This window comes from Peromyscus maniculatus, chromosome 13, assembly GCF_049852395.1.
Source record: "Peromyscus maniculatus bairdii isolate BWxNUB_F1_BW_parent chromosome 13, HU_Pman_BW_mat_3.1, whole genome shotgun sequence".
In the NCBI taxonomy this organism is placed as follows: domain Eukaryota; kingdom Metazoa; phylum Chordata; class Mammalia; order Rodentia; family Cricetidae; genus Peromyscus; species Peromyscus maniculatus.
This window is the reverse complement of record NC_134864.1, coordinates 55,258,938-55,273,972: the sequence shown is the minus strand read 5'-3', so window position 1 is coordinate 55,273,972 and position 15,035 is coordinate 55,258,938. Positions and strand designations below refer to the sequence as shown.

The 15,035-nt window shown below is 44.3% G+C and overlaps 1 protein-coding gene across 1 annotated transcript in view; it reads right to left on the bottom strand.

Moving 5' to 3' along the window:
• The window catches only part of Trak2 (trafficking kinesin protein 2), a 63,588-nt gene extending 48,623 nt beyond the window's left edge, over positions 1 to 14,965 (bottom strand). Inside the window, exon 1 of the mRNA XM_006975038.4 lies at positions 14,721 to 14,965. The gene's annotated coding sequence lies outside the window, so the exon portion shown is untranslated. The remainder of the gene's footprint in view (positions 1 to 14,720) is intronic.
• Between the last annotated feature and the right edge of the window lie 70 nt (positions 14,966 to 15,035).

Here is a 15,035-nt window from a genome sequence, read left to right as displayed (position 1 = left end):
CAATAAGAGTCAAGAATGAAAGCCAAGCCTATTTGTCTACAGTCGATACTTCTAATGTCTGAGGTCTGACAAGCGGCTGAGGGAGTGAGAGAGAGAAGGACAAGAAGTGTATGCCACTTGAAAGAGCTTCAGGACTGTAAATTTCCCCACTTTTAAAAAACACATATTGGGCTGGGCAGTGGGGGCGCACACCTTTAATCCCAGCACTCAGGAGGCAGAGCCAGGCGGATCTCTATGAGTTTGAGGCTAGCCTGGTCTACAGAGTGAGTTCCAGGACAGGCACCAAAACTACACAGAGAAACCTTGTCTCGAAAACAAACAAACAAATAAAACAAAAAATCACATAATGATTTCTGAAGAAAAAAGAAAAAAGCAAACAAATCCTCAGCATGCTCATATATATATATGTATACATGCACTTTTTTTAAAGAGTTCTCTTGGGCCAGAGAGATGGCTCAGTGGGTAAAGGTGGCAGCCATCACGCCTGACAACTTGAGTTTGATCCCTGGGACCCACGTGGTGGAAGGAGAACCAACTCCTGCAAGTTGCCCTCTGCCCTCCCCACATGCCCCCCCCCACTCACACTAACAACAACAACAACAATAATAAATAAAAGCACAGGTGATGAGATAATTTCCATTTAAAGTTGAGACATAGAGTAAGGAAAGGCCACACAAAATGGCTGAGGAGGAGGAAAGGCCTTGATGACTAAGGTCTCCTGTAAACAGCAGTTACAATGTGTGCATGTGCACACACAATGACGGGATGGGAAGTCCTCCAGGGGCGGCTTTCGAAGACTTCTTTCTTTCTACACTAAATGTCCAAATTGCTTCTTCTTTACCTATTTTAGATTTTAAGTTCTCTTCTAATCTTGTTTCTTCGTTCCTTGTGAGGAGCCAGCACGCCCTCCCCTTTTCAGCCTGATGTTGGGATGAGAAAGCAGATAGCCAGGTTATCAGGGGACCACAAGGTACCCGTGAGACCGGAGCCCAGGGCCTGTCCCTACCCCTGGCACTTTCTCAAGTCCTGTTCTTACCCTCCCGGCACCAGGGATCGAGTTGGCGGTCTCTCTCGCTTTGACACGGTTGCCAAGTGCTTTTCTCACCCGCCGTTCCTAGGCTGGCTGTGAACACTTGGCTCGTTCTCTTCTGTACCCAAGGACAGCGGAGGTCCTCCTTCCTTCCCCTCTAAGAATCTTCCTGTTAGTCAATATAGAGACTAGGATGGGTTAGAGACATGGAGAGGAAGGTTGAGAAATCTTAAATTTCTCCCTGTGACTGCCAGTGTTTACAGAATCCTCGGCTGTAGACTCCATTATCCCAGAAGACAATGAGCTCACTTGTCTTTCCCTCCCTGCACTCAGAGCTCTTGGACGATCTGATTTTGCATGACCCAAACCTAACAGCAACTGACACGTGAAAAGATGGCAATGCAAGCTGCTGGATCACTGACTGAAAGTACGTAGGCTGAGCCGGGCAGTGGTGGCGCAGCCTTTAATCCCAGCACTCGGGAGGCAGAGCCAGGCAGATCTCTGAGTTTGAGACCCAAGCCTGGTCTACAGAGTGAGATCCAGGACAGGCTCCAAAGCTACACAGAGAAACCCTGTCACAAAAACCAAAAAGCTATAGAAGAATTAACAAACTTGATTGACGACTGTTGATTACTGATAAAATTTCAATCCAATACCAATGAAATGAATTGCTTTACAAAGCAAACTGGGCTAAGAGCGAACACTCTAAAGGAACACTGTAATGTCTTCAGGAAAAACTCCATAAGATGGACATAGTGGTCCAAACCGATCTCTGTCTGGGAAGGTGAGACCAGCCTGGTTACACAGTGAGACTTGTTAAAAGCTCCAATGTCACATCAAAGGGTGTGGTGCTGAATGACCTATCATTTTACAGTATCAACAGTACTAACTTTATAGTACTTAACAACAGTACCCACTTTTCTTGTAGTAAATGAAAAAAAATAAAGGACTGATTTTGGCTCATTGCTACTAAGCGTGTGCAGCTGATTGACAAAGCATTTCAAACAAGTCCCACATCAAGAAATAATCAGATGGCTTAAACAATTCACAGCTGCTAACATAAGCCTCACTCGCAGCCTTTTAATTTTGTGACTAAATGGGAATACAAAATCAAACTCAGTAATGTGGTAGGGTGATAAACTTTGGGTCCCCCGCCCCAGTTGTTAAATCTATGCTTTAGGAACGGCAACCCCATCTCAGTCACATCTTTGCTGGTTTCTAGGCTCCTCCCCTCCTCTTCTGGACAGAGCTTTCTTTCTTAACTGACAAGCTTCCCTTTGTTTTGAATTTATACACTGGCCTGAATAACCAGCTGCCCAACCCTGTACACGGCACGGGAGCAGAGCTCTGGAGCTGGGACCCCAGACACCATTCCCTTTAAAAGAGATGAACCTTGGAACAGTCCACCTTTTGAGACTGACTATATTTTAAATATGAAAGAGTTCAATTCTCCAGAAGTGTCACAAATGACATGGCATGCATTACTGCACATCTGGTCCCCAGGCATGGGCATCACAGGGCAGGCTAGTGTCCCCTCAGTGCGGAGACTACTCCACATCAGCTCTTCTCACTCACCCCGCCCCCGTTATTCTCAGCAACCCTCCCATCCATCACAACAGTGGATGCCGAGGACCCAGAGCTGTCCTCCCCTCACATGCACCTTTGATCAGGGTAAAGGCAATCATCTCTGAAAGGAGGAACCGCAGCAGGGAGTGGCCATGGAGTCCTAAAATCCCTCGGGGAAGGTTAATGCAGGAGGACCCCAAATCTGATGCCAGCCTGGGCTACACAGCAAAACTGTCCTAAACAACAAATTAAAAAAGCTACTTCTCAGTTTTCCCGCTATGTGTGTTCACGTATCATCACAAATCCTGTGAGTCACTTGACCACCCTGCCTCCTCTGAGTCGTGGTCACTGGTTACCTCTGCCTATGACCACCCTCCTGCCTCCTCTGAGTCGTGGTCACTGGTTACCTCTGCCTATAACCACCCCCCAGCCTCCTCTGAATCGTGGTCACTGGTTACCTCTGCCTATAACTTCTCCATCTTCCTTGGCTCACAACATGCTCAAAACCTTCTTTGTGATTTTTGTAGTCGGGGGTCTCACTTTGTAGCTCAAGTTGGCCTGGAACTTCATATGTAGCCCAGGCTAGCCTCCAACTTGTGATTCTCATGCTCAGTCAAAAATCTTCTATTATTAAAACCACAAAAGGGAATTAAAAAAAACCCTCCCTTCCTTGGGCCTTTGGAATGTCCTACCAACTACTGTCTCTCAGGAGGCGCTCATTCAAGCCTCCCAGCCCTTATTTGCATTTCCGTTCCTCATCCCTCATTCACACCTCCACTCTGGCACGACCCGATCCCTCCACAAACAGCTCCCTTTTCCCACCATGCCCTCTGGTAACCAACTGAGTCACACCTCCCCAGCCTGAGTCATTTCTAGCTCAGCACTGGTGTCCTTCCTCGGCCTTCTTGTGGCCTACATCTTCCCATGCTTATTCTCAGACCTCTCACTGAACTCCCCCGGTGGTTTGGATGAAAATGTGCCCCACAGGCTCGCGTTGAACCCCAATCCCCAGGCGGTGGTGCTGTTTGGGAGGCTTTGGAACCTTCAGGGGGTGGGGCCTCACCAGGGAGAGGCGGGCTTTGAGGTTTTATAGATTCATTCCACTTCCGGTTTCTTTTCTTCTCTTCCTCTACCTTCCCCCCCTCTACCCCCTCTCTGCTTCCCGTGCTTCTGCCTCCTCCTCCCCACAAAGGACTCTGCCCCTGTGGAACTGTAGCCAAAGGAAATGCTTTCCTTGGCTGTTTGTGGTCACGTGGTAACAGCAACAGAAAAGTGACTGACGCGGTTACCCAGCTTCTTTGGACCTTGTTTGGTCCTGTGGCGTTCGTTCGACTGAGCCATTCTTTTGTTCTTGTTGCCATTTCTTCTTTTCACTTACCTTCTACGTCAGCTGTCGTCCAGTGTTAAGGACGCTCAATCCGGCTCTTCAGTCCTTTTCCCGAGTTCTTCTCTTACTCCCTCCATCCTGCCTGGAGCCCATTGGTTCTTCCTTCCTCACTACACCACATCTGACCATCATGGATCTCAAACCCGCCCACTCAGCCATGCCTTCTTCCTCCATCCTATGCCAGACACCATCATCACTCTCAGCCTTCCTCCGGTAGGACTCCAGACATCATCATCATCATCATCATCATCATCATCATCATCATCATCACCACTCTCAGCCTTCCTCCCGTAGGACTCCAGACATCATCATCATCATCATCATCATCACTCTCAGCCTTCCTCCTGTAGGACACCAGGCGTCTCCTGCCTCCCTTCCTTCTCTAAGAGGCAGCAAGAACCATGGTTTTAAATGCAAACTACTTTTTAAAAAAATTAAAGTTTTTTTTGTTGTTGTTTTGTTTTTTTTTTGGTGATGGCCATTCTGACTGGGGTGAGAGGGAATCTGAACGTAGTTTTAGTTTGCTAAATTCCCTGGTGGCCAGGGGCGTTTAAATATTTTTGGCCATTTCCATGTCTTCTTTTGAGAACTGTCTATTTGGCTCATTAACACTTAACACAGATGTTGATTCTCAGGGATTTGGAGTTTAGTTTTGTAGTTCTTTATGTATTCCAGATAGTAATTTCCCATCAGATCTGTAGCGGCAAAGCTTTTCTTCCTCCTGCACCCCATCTCCTCTCTGAGATGCTCCCTTGTTATGCAGAAGATTTTGAATTTCCTGTAATCTCAACGGTAATTCATGGGACTATTTCCTTGTGCTGTTAGGGTTTAGACACGCAAAGGACTAAAAATACATCACAGAGATACTTGGACATCTATGTTTATCTCTGCACTATTCACAATAGCTAAGAGACAGAATCAAATCAAATATCCTTCAATGGACAGATGGACAAGGAAAAGACGGAACACGTACACAAAGGAAATAATTAGCCATCAAGAATGAAATCATGACATCTGAAGGAAAATGGAGGTCATACATTAATAAGCCCAATTCATAAATATCGTGTTTTCTCTCATACGCAGAATCTAGATTGACATTTATGTGTTAGCGAGTGTGTGTGTGTGTGTGTGTGTGTGGGGTGCAGACAGGAACTATGAGGGGAGAGGAGGAAATCTTAAGGAGGGGAAGAGGGCAGCGTGACATGAAAGCAGAGGGGAACTACTTACAGGGGGAGGGAGCAGGAGGGGACAAAGGGAACAGGGTTCCGTCATGTGTGTATGCATGCACACACATATATACACGTACATATGCATGAAAACGTCACAATGGAACTCAGTCTTTGTACTAACTTAAAAGTGTAATGACCAGACTCCACAATGGGCCTGCCTACTCCTCTCCTGCTCTCCTCACACTGCTGTCCTGTTTCCTTTCCTCTCCTTACCACGCTCTCTCCTACCCCAGCCTCTGTAACCGGCTCACTGTGTCAACACTCTTCTTCCTGTTCTTTACACTAACTACTTCTCTCCGCCAGCCTCAGCCTAGATGTCACCCACCCGGAGCCTTTATCCCGTCTACAGCAGCCTCTCTGGTACCTCTGTGTCTGGCCTCTGCCTTCACATGTACAGTGCATCGACTTCGGCGTCCTCTCGGAAAGAGGGGGAGGTGCTCTCTCCCTTGCTCGTCCTGGCTGACCAGAACGGGAAGTCAATGGTAGGACAACTCGATAAATCAACTATCAGAGGCTTTTTTAAAAATCAGTTTTGTTTTTTTCAGTGTGGGGGACTAATCTGGTGCCTCCTGCAAGTATCTACCACTAGCTACGTCTCCAGGCCAGTAGTGAACTAAAGTGTTGGGCAAATTCTTTCCCCACTGACTTGCATAATCCATCAACTCTTAAATTATGACTTTTTTTTTTAAACAGTCTCTTCCTTTTTATCCGACTCTTCAAAAAGCCTTCTAAAGAAAAAGAACTCAACATCTGGCAGACATTAGCAGATAAACACAGATAAGCTTCAAAGACCTCGGTGATCTTTACAAAATGAACTAGTTCCAATTCTGTAACACTGACGACGTCTGCTCGATTTCCAGCATGATAACCTGCAATACCAGACAGCCTCAAGGTTCTGCGTGCCAGCGGTAAGGCTAGGAACAAAGTCGGCATGTTACATATTAGGAGGTTAATTGTAAAATGATTTAAAAAAACAATTCTATTAAGAACTAGTCAATAGCTATATACCTAACAACTTCCCATAAATGCTTCTTGAATTAAACTAAAGGTCTTAAAAATAGATACACTAAAAAACAAAAAACAAAACCAAAACAGATACAGTAAAGTATAAAATAGTCTCTACCAAAAAAAGGAGATTAAAGAGCTAAGAAATCTGAGCTCTAACAAGGAAAGGGCTAATGAGCTTGTGATCTAGATTAGATCTAAAATGTAATGACCTAAGAAATCCAAGAAAACACGATGATTTATATTTAATGGGTATTATCATGTCTCTATCCTATAGATAGATATCAGAGGAGGGAGGTCATTTCTAGCTAAAATGTCTGTCTACATACTCGATTTAAGTTTTTAGTGGGTTTCTTACGTATGAAAGATTTGGCTGAGAACAAGGCTATCTATAAGTCAGTGGTTTTCAACCTTCCTAATGCTGCAACCCTTTAATACAGTTCCTCATGCTGTGGTGACCCCCCAATGTAGTGGGTAGCCATTCCAGCTTGGTTCTGGAAGTTCCAACCCCCATTGAGACTCTGGCAACTGTCACGCCTATGAGGCGGGGCGAGGGGAGGCGCCTGGGGACCCGAGAGCTGGATGGGCTAGCGCTCTCTCTGGGCGCTCTCTCGGTGCCGGAACGCTGACCGGTGCAGATTGACTGTGCAGAGCTCCGGAGAACACCGCTGGGCTGCGTTACACCTTCCCCAGACCCTGTGACCTACCCATTACTTAATTTGTGAGTTACGCCATTAAATAAATATCCTTTTAACTACGTGGAGTGGCCAAAATAATTTCTCCAATACCCCAACCATAAAATTATCTTGTTGCTACTTCATAACTGTAATTTTGCTACTGTTATAAATGATAATGTAAATATTTTTGGAGAAAGAGGTTTGCCGAAGGGGTCAAGACCCATAGGTTGAGAACCACTGCTATAAGACAAAGTAAACAAACAAACAACAATGAAAACTGAACCCAACAGAAAAGGGGGGAAAACACTATGGGAGGGATCATCAGCAAACTGTCTGGAGATTTAAACCTAACTAGTTCAAGTTAAGAGTCTGAACTTGATCCCATAGGAAATGGCATTCGAGAGAAGCCAAGCTGGAGACGGAATACAGGATAAATTTCAGGTAAAGAAAGACCAGAGACAGAGAGACAAGTGGGAAATTTCACCACACTACACAGGGGTTATTGTAAGAAAGGCCTAGGATGGGCAATGGACAGCAGAGATCTGTGAGATGGTGAGAACAGAACAGGTTAACTGGTAACCTGGACTAGATGCTTCAGTTAGGCTTAAAATGGGGCTGGAGAGATGGCCTCTCAGTAACTTTTTGTTCTTGCAGAGGATCCAGGTTCGATTCTCAGTACCCACATGGCAGCTCACAATTGTCTATAATTCTGGTCCTAAGGGTTTTTTATTACAAATCCACTTAGGATTTGTACAACATCTGGTGTCCAACTTCACGAAAAAGCCACTTACCTATGGCTTTGCAGCCACCAGCTTAGGCCAGAGCTGCACCGGCTGGAGTCTCCACCCTGCTGGCCAAGATTCTTTTGCAGCCTATCTGCAGCAAACTCCATAGGCTTTTAGGCTCCAAAAGCCACAGGAGTGAGCTGCTTTTGCATGTCCCGTGCATACAGCTGGCTCTCTCGCTTCTTCCCTCTCCCGGTGGGTTGTGGCTTTCCCTGGACCCCCTCCTCGGGCTGCTGCCACACTAGGTAGCTGCCTCACTTCACCGTCATCTGAATTGTCATTGTCAGCAGATTTGGTGAGTCAATTGGGATTTCTTAAAGGGGGGAATTAGTTTTAAAAAAAAGAGTTTTTTCCACATTAAAAAACGGGAAACATTAATATAATGGAAGGAGTTTGGTCTCTGTTTGATAATACATTAGATGGTCTGAAAATGGAATAATTAAATGAGAGGATAATTAATGTTGATGGGATTTTTGTAATGTCAATTATAAATATTATTTGTTTGATCATTTCTGTTTTATCATTTAAAAAGTTGGTTGATATAAGTGCCAAGATATAAGTCTTAGAAAAACTTATTAAAACAGATCATAGAGACATGCAGACCCAGACAGAGGAATTTAAAGGAGAACTAATCTCAACATTGCATTATAAGGTTACAGAGAAACAGCCTAAGGCTTTCAAACTGCCAACCTTAATTTATGCAGGAACCTTACAGGAACTACCAAATGATAGAATCCTCAAGGGTTTGTAAGAGCTGAATGGACTCCTGTGCAAATGTTAGACTTGAGGAGATTCAAGGAAGCAACAGTCTCATATGGTATGAACTCACCTTTTGTAAAGCATATGTTAAACTCGTGGTCAACTTGTAATAGAATTATCCCTCAAGACTGGAGAGATTTGGTTACAGCAGTCTTGGAGGCTGGTCCCCAATTACAATGGAGGACCTGGTAGAAGGATGAGGCTAAGACCTTTGAACAACGAAGTAGGGCTAAAGGTATGGAAATATCCCAAGATCAACTTCTTAGAGAGGGCCATTATGCTGATATACAAAGACAATCTTTATATGATGACCACACCTTGGTTTTATGATACACAGCAGCCTTGAATGCTTGAGACAGAACTGAAAAAGTAGGAAAGAAAATTGAGTCATCTACTAAAGTTATATAGGGTCCAAAAGAAACCTTCAATGATTTCTTACAAAGATTGACTTCAGAAGTAAATAAAATGATACCAAATTCAGAAGTTAGACAAATAATAATCGAATCTCTGGTTTTTTAAAATGCTAATGCACAATGCAAAAGGGTAATTAGGCTGTTAAAGGCAAGATCAGCACCCTTGGAGGAATAGATCAGAAATACAATCAATATTGAATCTTATGATCAATAAGATTAGATAGGAGAGGTGATTTCCAGAGGTTTGAAGAAAAATCATAAAGTCAAATGTTTGAATTGCGGTAAAAAGGGCACCTAAGAAGGGACTGTAAACAGGGCGTTTCTGGAAACAATGTTTTTTCAAGGAATAATACCAACAGAACGCCCCTCCCTTCTGGATTATGCAGAAAATGTGGCAAAGGCAGACACTGGACTAAGGAATGTAGATCAACAAGGGACAGAAATGTAATCCCTTGCCTCTGCTGTCGGGAAATGCCCTGAGGGACCTCTCACAGGCCCCCATGTCAAATTCTGTTTAGTCCTTTTCTATCATCATAGATGAAACTCCTTCCCAGAGCAATTAAAGAACTTAATGCCTATTATAAGAAACCATACAGCTCTGGATGATAGAAAAGCTATAAAAGAGAAAACAAAAAATTCAGAAAAGAAACTCACTAAAGAGGTGTAAAGTGTGTAAGTTTGAACGACATCAAAAGATAGTTTTGGGTTGGTAATACAAGTTAGCATAGAAAGGGAATTAGGTACAACATTTTGTACTCACCAAAATAGGATAAATAATGGAGTATTTTCTCTGATTTTGCCAAATGTTTATGGACTGGACATTGTTAATGTAATTCTTGACTGTATATATTGTATATAGTTAGTATACTTTTTTTTTTTGTTTTTGTTTTTGTTTTTCGAGACGGGGTTTCTCTGTGTAGCCTTGCGCCTTTCCTGGATCTTGCTCTGTAGACCAGGCTGGCCTCGAACTCACAAAGATCCGCCTGCCTCTGCCTCCCGAGTGCTGGGATTAAAGGCGTGCGCCGCCACCGCCCGGCTAGTTAGTATACTTGTTGTATATAGTTTTTCTTAGTTATAACCTTCTTTTATTATTTTAGACAGAAAAGGGAAAATGTGGTGATATATTGTTTTTAATCTAGGAAATAAAGCTTGCCTGAAGATCAGAGGTCAGAACAAGCCACTAGATTAAACATAGAGGCCAGGCAGTGGTAGCACTCAGGAGGTAGAGGCAGAGATCCATCTGGATTTCTGTGAGTTTGAGGCCACACTGGGCTACACGAGATTAATCCAGTCTAAAAGAGAAAAAGAGCCGGGCAGTGGTAGCACATACCTTTAATTCTAGCACTTGGGATCACACCCTTAATTCCAGCACTAGGAAGGTTGAGACAGGAAGTGATATGGCTGGACTGAGAAAGGAATAAAGGCAGGAGGGGACAGGAACTCACACTTTTTCAGGGTGAGGAGTTGGTGAAGTAAGAGGTGGTGGCTATGGCTTGCTCGGCTTCTCTGATCTCTCAGCTTTCACCCTGATATCTGGCTCTGGGTTTTTATCATAAGACCATTTAGGATTCGTGCAACCAATGCCCTCTTCAAACTTCCAAGGGTACCAGACACGCACGTGAGCAAAATGCTCACACACATTAAAGAAAAACTCCCCACCTCCCACAAGCTGGCTCCTGCTTCCTTCACCAACCAGCCAACATACTCAGACGAAACAAAGGACAGCATTTACAGACTCTCTAAAAACACCAGGAAATTCTCAATCCTATAATTGGTCATAGCATTTCTTTGAATTCTAACATCCTCTCTCAATTCTACAAATCCAAATTCTAACTAGCTCAAATGCCTTCCCAGGAGCATTCTAGTCTTTCCAGGAGCCTCAACTCAAAGTCCTTATTACCGCTTCTTGCTCTTTTTGTTTGTTTTTAAAATAAACATCTTAAAAGCCTTTCTCTTATAGCTACTCCTCATCTCCTCAGATAAACTGTCCATTCCTTACAGCAAATATATTCATTTTAATTCCTCCTTGCTTCTTGGCACATGTGGTTGAAGCTCTTGATTAAAGCGTATACGGCAATAGTACAGTGTAAAGCTAAGAACACAGACAATGAAGACAGAATAGTGGATTCTGAATTTTAACTTGGCTATTCATTAGTTGTGTGTCCTTGAACTATGCTTCTGTGTGTGTGTGTGTGTGTGTGTGTGTGTGTGTGTATCACTTCTTAGGTATCAAACTGCTTTATATTTTGTGATAGTTATGTAAAGCTTCACTACAAAGCAAAGTTAAAAAAAAATCAAACATAAAGCCAAAGTTTAAGTAAAAATAGGTATATACAAATTCTCCTTAAATCGTCTTATCTGTGACTTTTTAAGACACATTTTTGCTATATTTACTTATTTGGTGTATGTATGTGCTTGCCTATGCCATGGTTCACATGTGGATGCCAGAGGACAATCCACGGGAGTCAGTTCTCTCATTCCATCATGTGGGTCCCAGGAATCAAACACACGTGACAGGTGCCTTTACCCAGTGAGCCGTCTTCTACATCCAGCTGTGGCTTTTGAGGATTTAAGTTTCCTATGGTAAATAGCCGCCTGAACTGGTCTGCCTGCCTCAGCTCTCCTCCCATTTGCCGCTGTCTTTCTAGAAAGCTAATGTAATGTCTCCCCACTGCTACAGCGCTCTCTCCCCACCCCCCATTTTACCCCTTCAGTTTAAACCTCTTTGGATCTCACACAAAGTCGTCCTAAGCCTCCCAGCCCGGTTTCCAGCTTCATCTCCCAAAGCTCACCAGGAAACCCAAATCAGCCAGACGTATCTCCAAGGCTTTTGTCCACCAGGCCCTTTGCCGGCAACACCAGCTTGTTATTTGCTGGGGCTGCAAGGACAAACCACCACAGACTAGGCAGGTTAAAGGACAGATTTATCTTCTCTTAGTTCGGGGAGCTGGAAGTCCAAAATTGAGGTATCGGATGGAAGGTTTGTTTTTTTCTGAGGCCTCGAACCTTGATAATTTTACAATCTCCTTCCTATGCAGGTCTATCTTTTTTGTGTCCAGTTTTTCCCCCCTTGTAAGCATACCTGTCAGATTGCATTAGATTCCCTTTTATGGTTTCATTTCAACTCAGCCACCTCAGAAGCCCCACTCAGATAGAGATACACTCTGGGGCGATGATTCTGAGAGGATCTATGTGAGCCTATTACGGTTCCTATCCCTTTTCTCTGCCCAGGCTAACTCCCATCTGTTTTTCCAAGGCTAGTCCCAGCCTTCCGCTACTGGCTGATTCAGTGCCCTCTCCATGTTCCCAGTCTCTGTACGCTGCTGTCAAACTGCTCACACAGTAACATAACTCTCCTTCTCTTCCAGGATACATTCCTTAACAGTGAAGATAAGAAAATATTTAATAAACACTTGATATATAAAAGATAAATATAGGCTCAAAGCCTGACTTCATTGTTTCCCTATGAAGGCAGGAAAGTTGCTTAACGTTGAATTTCCATTCTAAATAAAGTAGTTGTAATAATGAACAATTGGATTACAATAAAACTACTCGGCCATGGTTTTGTTACCAGTTAAGTGCTTAGATGCTGAAGTAAAGCCTTGATGGTGGCTGGTTTGACAGTCACTTCTACCATTCAGTAATTAAATGATTTGGGGTATATTTTATATTCTTCTGCTTTAAAATAAAAACCCGGATGGTGCTGTTGTGACAACAATCTCTAGGTAAAAGATTTAGTTGGGTATGCAGCACATTGTATTAGTTCCATGTTTCCTATTATTGCTATCACAAGAACAGTGCAGGTCTGAACAGCTATGACTGGACGTTCAATATGACTGTCCCTTTAATGTCTCAGGCTTCTTTCCAACTAAATATATAATTTAATGAGGCTCAAAACCTGGTCCAGGGCCAGCAAGGTGGCTGAAAGATAAAGGTGCATGTCACCAAGACTGACAACCTGAGGACCCACACGGTAGGAAGAGAAAACCGAATCCCACAAGTTGGCCTCTGACCTCCACGTGCATTCATGCATGAATGCTCCTGGGCACGCATGCACAGCAACAAACAAACGAACGAACAAATATATAAGTGTAATTTTTAAAACTGGTTGCGTGCATGGTAGCACACAACTTTAATCTCGGCACTCAAAGAGGCAGAGGCAGGCAGCTCTCTCTGAGTTCCAGGCCAGCCTGGGCTACATAGTACAACAGCGTCTCAAAAATAGATAAATAAAAAATAAAACAAGACAAAATAACAACAAACTCAAAACAGAAAGGGAACCAGACAGATGAGACAAATGGGCTGCAGGCGGGATGAAAACCAGCATGAACTACGATGCTGCCAGCTCATGTCTCTCCTGTTGGCTTCAACGTATTCTGGGCAGTGAAATTTAAAAAAAAAGACAGGTTTTCCTAGTCTCTATGACTATGGATGCTAAGCACTCATAATCATATATCAATCATAATAATCATAGAACCATAAAACTCGTGAACTTGAGAAGACCTTTGTGGTACATGTCCAATCAATCTTTTTTTTTTTTTTAACGTAAGTGCATCCAGGTGGATGTGGAATGAGCTCTTAGTGTCTTAATGAGCAGTTCTATGAGGGATGAACCTAGCAGACAGAGTGTGTAATTTGTTCAGAGTACTAAAGTAGGGGTTATGGATTTATCCGTATCCAAGGGATGATGGAACTAGTACTAGGAAACAATACAAAAAAAAAATCTCTTTAGCCATCGGCCTTGAGTGTAAAAGACACCTGCTTCTTGACTTGGAAGCAGGGTGGGTCTAGATTGAACCCTCCAGTTGTTACATAAAGTCTTTCGAGCTTCACATTATGGGCAACTGGCTCCTTAAAGTGGTTAAGTTAATGGGGTGCCTGGCAGATTTCAAGTATTCAGCGGTTGGTTCTTCCTCCTCCCATCACATAAATAAAAATGTGTAAGATTGCAAACACCGTTTTTCACGTAGCTATGCATGTGAGGGTTAAGTGTCTGAGACTTGTTGGCTATCACTTAATTTTAAAAATAGAAATCGCTGCTGAGATGATAACGTGCTTTTAATCTTGCCCTTCCCACCACCGAGTGCCCTTCACGATTCGTTTTCAAGTGTCATGTCACAAGCATTACCATGCCATTGGGACATCACTGCAGCTCAGGCTTTCAATAGAACAGCAAAGGTTTGACGGTCACAAAATTTTTTTACTAAGGTGGAGCAAGAACTCTTGAGTCCAGTTCATTTTGTTCCGTGGTCCACACAAGCTAGGTGAATTCCCAATGAAAAATTACCATCTTTCCTGATGCAGAAAAATATGCATAAGCAGGTAATTGACTTCACTACCATAACTGTGATTTTGTAAAAGGTGTTTGGGACTCAAAAGTGCCGGCACTGAAAAGGACACCTGCCATTCTTATCGCTTCAACCTACTACCTTTTTTCCTCCCTTTTCTTTTAAAAGACATGTGGCGTCTGGCTCCAAATCAATTGCAAATAAAAGCCTGACACGGAAAGAGCTCTTTCTAATGTCCTCTCCTTCCATTTACATCACAGATGGTCACCGAGAGCTTAAGGTTTAACGTCCAGACACTAAAGCCATTCATCCTCAAACGGAGGGACTCCAGATGGGTGCTGTCTGGCAGAGGATGGGAAGCTGCCAATCTTCAGAGGTTCGGATGGGGTGAATCCGGAGGCTGGAGCCCAGCTCCCATCACTTTGCACCTACACTTGGGAAACATCCCTTTCCCATCTCGGGGCGCGGTACTCCCGCGAGTGACCTCCGGGGACCGGAGGGACCCAGGGCAGGCAGGCTCCCTCTGCTTTCGGGAGAAGTTGACAAGGGCAAGTTGGAGTCGCGCGCGGGAGGTTACTCACGGGAATGGCCCGGCGTCCTCGCTCCTCCGCCCGAACTCGCTCAGGAAGAACCCCCTAATGCTGCGGCAGCCCGAGAGCAGCAGCCGGAGCTGCCGCTGCCGCAGCTCACCGCCCGGGCGTGGCAGGGACTGGCGGGCGACTTCACATCATCACTCGGCGACCTTGGATCTGCAGTGACGCCGGGTCAATGGCAGCCCCCACCCGGCTAGGGAAGCTAGGAGACCCACTTTCCCAGCAGCCTTCGCGACCCTAGCGCACGGCCCGCCGGGAACTGTAGTTTCCTTCCAGTCCCGCCTACAGCCCGAAGGCCCCACC